Here is a 9,705-nt window from a genome sequence, read left to right on the forward strand (position 1 = left end):
ATGAGTAAGTAAGATCTATATAATAGACATGATTTGGCACGTTAACGGCCCCCGGGGCACGGGGGTCCCATGCAGGATGATTAATAGAATGCAGATGACATTGATAAGAAAACATATAAATTCTAACAAAAGATCACTAAAAATACCATAACAATGGAGGAAATATTTAAAAGACTCATATTTTTATGAATAGGCTACACAACCTACTTATTAGCCATGAGGGACGTGGTACTTTTCCGTTCTTCTTGCCGGTATAAGGGTGAAAAAACTACAAATATGGAGGCTGGGTGGCACTATTTTGAACTACATCTACGGAAGCCTGTGTGGACCAAAATTATATCATATGCTATGAAGGCATTTTGCTGATGACATGAGGATGTTCGTGTTCATACAGGAATATTAAGCGATATGTTGATGCAGAGTTATTTATCTCAACGGATCGTTATGAACAGGGGTAATGATATTATACTAAAATGGTTTCAGTGATTTCATTTAAACCCGTGGGTTTCAATGTTTTTAATTTGAACATCCAGAAAATTTCTTTACGTTTCAGTATTTCAAATCGATTGGACGTTTCCTCTCTAATATGGTCTATTTAGCATTGTTTTTATGTTTCATTTCCATATGCCTGGATAGACTATGTTTTTGGTTGACGTGAACAATATTGAATCTGTGCTGATTTAGACGGCAATGGAGGGATTGGGTAGTTCTTCCAATATATTGTATACTGCATTGGCACTCAATTAGTTAGATGACATATCTAGTTTGGCAAGTCATGTTTGTTTTGATGCTGAATTTTTCTTTGGTACAATTCGAATGAAAGGTGTCAGTATCATGCTTAATGACTTTGCAGCACTGGCATTTACTTTTATTGCATCTTGTTACTTTGTTGCTACTGTTATCTACGCTAATGGTAGTGTGTTTCTTCAGTTGCTTCGGTATGCTCGGTGCTAGTGTCTGTTTGAGTGTTTTGGCTCTTTTGTATGTGAATTTAGGATTTTTTGGGATATTCTGGGATATATGGATCGTTTAGTAATATGTGCCAATGTTTCTTAACAACAGCTTCTATTTTCTTATGATCATTGGTGTAAGTAGTGATAAATCTGGTCACATTGTTGCCGGTCTTCCGTGTTTTTTCTCTTTTGACGGATTGTAGACACTCTAATTGTGTATGTTGTCCAGCTTGATGTTTTGCATTTTCTATTAAGCCCTTAGGGCAGTGATGGCAAACCTTTTAGAGACCAAGTGCCCAAACTGCAAACCAAAGTCCACGCTATCATTGCAGAGTGCCAACCCGGCTATTGAGCCTATATTTACCGACAATCCCCCTCTATAAGGGACATATAATACTGCCACATGATGACCATTACCAGTACAACAAGATAAATACCACCATACTGATAATATACAGACCACCATAGAAAGACCAACATCACCAATTATATCACAAAGCAGGAGCAAGTACAGCTGAGAACACTACCCCCATCCAGCGAGGAACACTACCCCCATCCAGTGAGGAACACTACCCCCATCCAGTGAGGAGCACTACCCCCATCCGCTGAGGAACACTACCCCCATCCACTGAGGAACACTACCCCCATCCACTGAGGAACACTACCCCCATACAGCGAGTGTGGGTGCACTGAATTACAAAGTTACATGAATCAAACATCAAATGTCCCCATATGACAGCCATCTGTGGCCATATATATATATATATATATCTCCCTTAGTCCTGAGCTCTGGGCATCTGTGCCATGCTGTCAGTGAGGGCAGTGTAGTACACCCCAGGGTAACTGACAGCATGGCACAGCAACAAGACAAGAGATCTGGGCCAAGGGCAGTATATATGTGGCCATGGGAAGCTGTCATACAGGGCAGTTTGGGACACTAAACAATAATGACCTATAGTTGTTTAGTGTCCCAAAGCTTGCTGCCTGCTGCCTGTGACTTATACACAGAGCAGCTCCTGCCTCCTCCTGTTACGCTTATCTTTACAGGCTGCTGTAGGCTCCAGCAGTTCCATCTCTCTCCTCTCAGGGCTGCAGGGGAGGAGGGGGAGGGAGTAAGAGAGTGTAAGGCAGCACTAGTGAGCACAGAGCAGCCTACAGTGAGAGATATCACTGGAGCGCTCGGCGATCGGCAGCTTTTCCTGCTGGCTGAAGCTTCAGTGATTCAAGATATAGACGGCAGGGGAGATGGTACGCGTGCCCATGGAGAGGGCTCTGCGTGCCCTCCGTGGCAAGCGTGCCATAGGTTCGCCACCACTGCCTTAGGGTATCCCTTTTCTAAAAACCTTGTTTCAATAATCTTAGCTTGTTTATTAAAAGTAATATTATCAGTGCAATTTTTTCTAATTCTTAAAAATTGACTATATGATATATTCTGTACCCATTTTTTATGGTGGTTGCTCTTAAAATTCAAGTAGCTGTTTATGTCTACTCCTTTAAAATATGTCTCGGTTATGATTTTATTCTCACTGTGTTTGATTAACAAATCTAAAAATTTTATTTTTTCTTTTTGTCCATTAAGAGTAAGTTTTATACACCATTTATTATTATTAATTTCTTCAAAATATTTTTCCAGTTGTTCTTTTTCACCTTTCCAAATCATGAATAGGTTGTCTATAAAGCTATAGTAAGTGACAAGGTTACCTTTATGTATTTCATGTGGGTTAATATGTAAATTCTCAAAGACCCCCGTGAAAATATTCGCATATGAGGGTGCGACTTTTGTCCCCATCGCTGTTCCTCGGATCTGATGATAGGTAGTATTACAATATAGAAAGTAATTATTCTGAAGTATAAACCGTAGACATTGAAGAATGAATGTTCTTTGATCTTTTTTGATGCATGTATCATTCTCGAGGGTTTGTTCTATACAAGCTAAACCAAAAAAAGTGATCGATGTTACTATATAGAGCAGAAACATCCATGGTTGCAAATCAGTAAACTTGTTCCCATGTTAATTGTTGTAATTTCTGAATAAGTTCGCTGGAATCTTTTATATAACTGGGTAAGGTTGTGACATATGGCTGTAAAAATAAATCTATATAGTGAGATAAGTTGCTGGTGAGACTCTGGACGTTGGAAACTATGGGGCGACCTGGTGGAACTATGGGATCTTTATGTATTTTGGGGAGGTGGTAAAAGTATGGCTTGTTTGCTTGGATGATGGAGATGAATTTCTTCTCTTTTTTATTTAAAAAACCTTTCAGGTATGCTGATTTGATGATGTTATTGAATTCTCTAGTGATGGAGGGAAAAGGATCTGTAAGAACCATTTCGTAATAAACAGGATCTGATAAAATGTTGAGGGCTTCATTTTGGTAATCGTCCCAGTTTTGTACAACTACAGGCAGTCCCCGACTTACGCGGTTTCGAGTTACGAACAACCCGTAGATACGAACGGGGTCCTGGCCTGCGCATGCGCAGCTGAGAGCCCCGTTTGCATCTAGGAGTGGCCCGTAACTCAGATCGCAGATGGTGTCCTAAGTTCTGCGGGCGATACCCGCTGCTTCTTCTGTATAGGCACAGAAGCGCTGTACAAGCCGCGACCGCGTCCTTAGTGATGGCAGCAGTATCGCGATCTCAGGGGTAACTAAGGACGCGTCGGCAATACCAGCTGCTTCTTCTGTATGCTTCTGTATGGGCACAGATTCTGCCGCGTCCCCAGTGATGGCAGCGGCAGCATTGCGATCTCGCCGGAGGGTGGATGTTCTGTGATGTCCCGCTTAATAGATAGCAGCGGCTTGTTTCAGCCCCTGCTATCCATAATCATAGGTAACTAAGGACGCATGCGCTTGTGAGATCTCCTGTGATCTCCCTTGTTTCCTTGGTTACCTGTGGCTTTGTATAGCAGTGGCTTGTGTTTTATTCTGCACCAGTTATCTCTGAGGCGGGTCTTTCATCCTACAGTGCCCAGACTAACCTGCTGGTGTGCCCAGTTACTACAGGGGTGGTGTATCCTACTACAGTGCCCAATTGCTACAGAGCGCAGACACAGAGGCGGTTTTTCTACCTACAGTGCCCAGACACAGAGGCGGTGTTTCTACCTACAGTGCCTAGATACAGAGGCGGTGTTTCTACCTACAGTGCCCAGACACAGAGGCGGTATTTCTACCTACAGTGCCCAGACACAGAGGCGGTGTTTCTACCTACAGTGCCTAGACACAGAGGCTGTGTTTCTTCCTACAGTGCCCAGACACAGAGGGGGTGTTTCTACCTACAGTGCCCAGACACAGAGGGGGTGTTTCTACCTACAGTGCCCAGACACAGAGGCTGTGTTTCTTCCTACAGTGCCCAGACACAGAGGCTGTGTTTCTTCCTACAGTGCCCAGACACAGAGGCGGTGTTTCTACCTACAGTGCCCAGACACAGAGGCGGTGTTTCTACCTACAGTGCCCAGACACAGAGGCGGTGTTTCTTCCTACAGTGCCCAGACACAGAGGCGGTGTTTCTTCCTACAGTGCCCAGACATACAGAACAATTGAAACAGTAAAGGTGTTTCTTTATAGGTACTGCACATTTTGCACCTAGAAACAATATGCCTTCTAAAAACAAATCTGAAGCAAGTGCTGGTGATACAGCAAAGAAAAGGAAAACGATCACAATGGAAAATAAAGTACATATAATAAGGAGGTCAGAGAGAGGTGAAACTCCATCATCCATTGGCAGAGAGCTCGGTTACAGTCGGTCGACAATTGCAACAATTTTAAAAGATAAAGATAGAATAATGGAGCATGTGAAAGGACATACTCCAATGAATGCTACAATTATTACCAAGCAACGCAGTGGCTTAATTATCGAGATGGAACGGCTGTTGGTAATTTGGATCGAAGACCAAAATCAACGTAATATGCCCATTAGTCTTTCTTTAGTGCAAGAAAAAGCACGAAGCCTTTTCAACGATTTAAAAGCTGCACATATAGAAGGTGACGGAGATTGCAATGAATATTTTGCTGCAAGTAAGGGCTGCAAGTGACTTTCCCAAGATATTGGAAGTGATTATTGATGAAGGAGGTTATTTGCCAGATCAAGTTTTTAACGTAGATGAAACTGGATTGTTTTGGAAAAAAATGCCTGAGAGAACGTACATTTCCAAAGAGGAAAAAAATGCACCAGGGCATAAGGCATCAAAGGACAGGCTGACTTTATTACTTGGGGGTAATGCATCTGGGGATTTAAAGCTCAAGCCTTTGCTGGTGTATCACTCCCTAAATCCCAGGGCACTGCGTAATGTCACTAAAGCATCTCTTCCTGTTATTTGGAGAGCAAATTCAAAGTCTTGGGTTGCAGCAGCAATTTTCCAGGATTGGTTTTTGAACCATTTTGTACCTGCAGCCAAACGTTATTGCTTAGGCAAAAATATTCCATTCAAAATTCTTCTTCTCCTTGACAATGCCCCTGGACATCCAAACACTTTAGACAACATGCACCCCAATGTAAAAGTGGTATTTCTACCCCCAAACACCACATCCATAATTCAACCAATGGACCAAGGAGTCATAGCCTCCTTTAAGGCTTATTACTTGAGAAGGACATTCTCACAAGCTGTGAGGGCTACGCAAAACAATGAAATAACCTTGAGGGAGTTCTGGAAGAGCTTTAATATTTATGATGCCATCAAAAATATTGCTGATTCTTGGGATGAAGTAAAAGAGACAAATATGAGAGGAGTTTGGAACAAGTTGTGCCCCCAATTCACTCAAGAGTTTTTGGGGTTTACAGATGATGAAATCGCTGAAACCATGAAAGCTTTGGTTGCTATTGGTAATGATCTCCAGTTGAACATCAATGAAAATGATGTTGAAGAGTTACTGAGCTCCCATGGCAAAGAACTAACCAATGAAGACCTTATGGAACTTGAGCAGCATATCTCAGAATTTAGTGAGGAAAACCAGGACATGGAAACTCCAAAGTCGAAAAAATTTTGTACAAGAGATTTAGCCGATGCTTTTAGTCTCATTGAAGCAGGTATGGCAGGTAAGCAGGTAAGTTAGAGGAGCAGGATCCTGATACAGAGAGGTTCAGTAAAGTGTACCGTGCAGTTACTGAAGGCCTAAGATGCTACAGGGTTATTTATGATGAGAAAAAGAAAGGCACAGTACAAACCTCCCTTGATGTCTACTTCAAAAAATCGACTCCAGCCGCAGAGTCAGACTCTGACACTCTAATACCAATCCCATCCTCTCCAACAAGTCCCTCATCTTCTACCATGATTGTTTAAGCTTGTACCAGTAGCGTACATATACGTTTTTGAAAATGTTTGAGTTTATATGCGCAGTGTAAAAATTAAAAAAATTGTTAAGACAAACTGTTGTTGAAGTTGCATTTAATTTGTACCATGCAATTTATTTATCTCTATTTTGTATGTGGTGGGCTTAAAGCCACTGTGAGGTCTTTACTACAACAAAACTGTACAGTACATATACCACTAGGGCAGTGGTGGCGAACCTATGGCACTGGTGCCAGAGACGGCACTCGGACCCCTCACTGTGGGCACCCAGGCCATCACCCCAGCATGAAGTTCACCAGACAGGACTCAAAGAATCTTCCTACAGAATCTTCCTACAATGATAGGTGAATTGTCCCTCCTCCTTTCAACTGCGTTGGTGTCTTTAGGAGGCTGATTGAAAGTTGTCTAAGAACAAAGAGAAATAAATTACTACTTAAATTGCTGCGCTGGCACTTTGCAATAAATAAGTGGCTTTTGGTTGAAGTTTGGGCACTCAGGCTCTAAAAGGTTCGCCATCACTGCACTAGGGGAATAGAAAATGGTCAAAGGTTACCAAAATTTTAAAAATCAATTGGCACAGGGGCAATAAGTGAAGTTCAATCTGAACAGGAGCACAAGCATCAAAACCAACTTAACATGCTTGTGCACAGTTGCCTGTCATATAAAACAAAAAAAATATTACTGTACATTTATAAAATACACCAGATCCGACTTACATACAAATTCGACTTAAGTACATACCTACAGCCCCTATCTTGTATGTAACCCGGGGACTGCCTGTATACCCCCATCCTTATCAGCGGCCCTTATAATGATGTCTTCATTTTGTTCAAAATTTTTTAGGGCTGTTTTTTCTGATTTGGTGAGGTTGGCTGATTTGTTGGTATATTTTATTGTGTGTTTTTTGGGGGGTTTTTGGAGGTCTTTAGTTGTCCAATGTTATTGAGTTCGTTTGCTACCAGGTCATGAAAGGTTTTTATGTGATGTCCTTGATGTTCAAGAGGGTAATAAGTAGATGGGGGGTGGACTTCTTTATGTATATAACCATCTAAAATAGGGTTGGGGTCTTTTATATCGGTATTGGAACCAGTATTTTTAGATTTTAATTCAAAGTGTCTTTTAATAGTTAATTTGCGGGTGAACTGATGTAGATCTAAAAATAGGTCAAAGGTACTGGGTGTGTTATCAGGACAAAAAGATAGTCCTTTCCCCAAAAGGCTCATTTCATGGGAGTTGAGTATATGCGATGAAAGATTGAATATTTTGATTGGTTGTCTTTTCTCTATGAAAGATTGAATTGAATAGCGCATAAACATATATCATTATAGAAAGACGTTAAGAGGGAGTTCCCTATTGAGGCCAGTGGGACTCAGAGATCCGAGCCTATATATCCACAGAACTTCTCTGCGTTTCAGCATCAGTTCCCTATTACCTCCCCTCCTAAGAGGTGGAATCCTGTCTATAATGGTAAATTTTAAATCTTCCAATTTGTGTCCAGCCTCAGAGAAATGATGTGGCACTGGCAGTTCTATTTTATTGGTACGTATACTAGATTTGTATTTAAACGCAACCTACGATCCGTACTAGTCTCACCCACATAAAGTATCTTGCGTGGACACTGTAAAACATAAATTACATAGTCAATTCTGCACGTAAGAAAGAAATTGATCTTGTAAGAATTACCAGTGACAGGATGAATAAATGTCTCACATTTGGTCATAAATGCACAATTATCACAGGCCATACATGGGTAACTACCCTTGCGGCTTGTTTTGTCCAAAGTCACATTAGAAACATCTGTTTTCAACAATTGATCCCTTAAATTTTTGACCCGTTTATATGAAAACAGAGGGGGTGATAGAAAATAGGGAATATCCTTATAAAATGTATTAAGGATGCGCCAATTCTTCCGTATGATTGATGCCACTTTCTGACTGTGTGTCGTGTAAGTGGATATCATGGGTATACGGGTATCAGACTTGTTGTCGGGCTTATTGGATAACAGTGGGGTTATATCAATGGATTGTACTTTTTCCATTTGTTCAGTGACAAGTTGCTTGGGGTAACCCCTTTTGATAAATTTCTTACCCATAAGGAGAAGTCCCTTATTTTGTTTTTCCTCATCATCCACAATACGTTTAACCCTGAGAATCTGGTTAAATGGTAAAGAGGTATCATGTTTCGAGGGTGTTGACTTTCATATCGTAGTATGGTGTTGCAATCTGTTTCACATATAAATCAGTTCTCAGTGTATTGTCTACAACATTTACATTAGTATCCAAAAATTGTAGTTGGACATCAGACACCACCATTGCTAATTTGATGACAGGGGAAATGTTATTCAAATATTCAAAAAATACATGAAATGACGGATGGTCCCCTACCCATATCGTGAAGACATCGTCTATGTATCTCCACCACTCCAGTACCATCTGGAAGTGGTATGACACATAGACGAAAGTCTCCTCAAGATCGACCATTACAATATTGGCATAGGCTGGGGACACATTGGACCCCATAGCTGTTCCGCGTAGTTGTACAAAGAATTCATCGTTGAACGAAAAATAATTGCAAGTAAGAATAATTTCCAGCAGGTTCAAAGCAAACTCCTTACCATGAGAACTTTACCAACACTGGCTAAGCCCTGGTCATGATCAATAGACGTATACAAACTTGTCACGTCAAAGGACACAAGAAGGGCCCCTGTAGGAAAATACATTTTGGAAATCATATTCAAGAAAATCTGTGGTATCTTCCTGCATTCTTCCTGTGGTATCTGTGTGTGTTCCTGCATTCCTGTGTATTCCTGCGTTCCTGTGTACTCCTGCGTTCCTGTGTACTCTTGCGTTCCTGTGTGTTCCTGCGTTCCTTTGTCTTCCTGCGTTCCTGTGTGTTCTTGCTCCTGAGTCCTGTGTTACCAGACTTTCTCTGTATTTCTGTGTTACGGGACTTCCTCCATGTTCCTGTGTTACCAGACTTCCTCCGTGTTCCTGTGTTACCAGACTTCCTCCGTGTTCCTGTGTTGCCCTGGGACATCCTGTTACGATGGGACAGCTGCCATCTTTAATCCCTTAAATAGGACATCCCTTGGGGTCACTTTCTTAGGATGCCAAGAAATTGCAGTGGCTTTTTCTTCGGAAACAAGCAGGGGAAATCTTTGATCGCCTAAAGAGGTGGTGCCTCATTGACAGGAATCAACTCGTTTTCCTTAGGAAACGTGAACAAGAACAGACTTTTACACGTATAAAAGGGACTTATGTTAATGGACATTTGTGAGATAATCGAGATGTCCATCTGGCAGACTTCCTAAACTGTGCCTTTGACTTTGTAGTCTTCAACTGTCTATCCCTAATACAGATTGAACAGGTCCCCAAAGTCCATCCCGACAGACTTAAACAGTTTATTACTTTACAGACTGATTTTAAAATCCTACACTGGACATTCATTTACATCTACTCATAGATTCTA

General features: G+C 41.4%; 1 pseudogene; it reads left to right on the forward strand.

Moving 5' to 3' along the window:
• The first annotated feature begins 4,545 nt into the window (after positions 1-4,545).
• Positions 4,546-7,715, forward strand: LOC140128477 (tigger transposable element-derived protein 1-like; annotated as a pseudogene).
• Positions 7,716-9,705: the final 1,990 nt, after the last annotated feature.

The sequence above is a fragment of the Engystomops pustulosus genome, chromosome 4, assembly GCF_040894005.1.
Source record: "Engystomops pustulosus chromosome 4, aEngPut4.maternal, whole genome shotgun sequence".
Classification (NCBI taxonomy): Eukaryota; Metazoa; Chordata; class Amphibia; order Anura; family Leptodactylidae; genus Engystomops; species Engystomops pustulosus.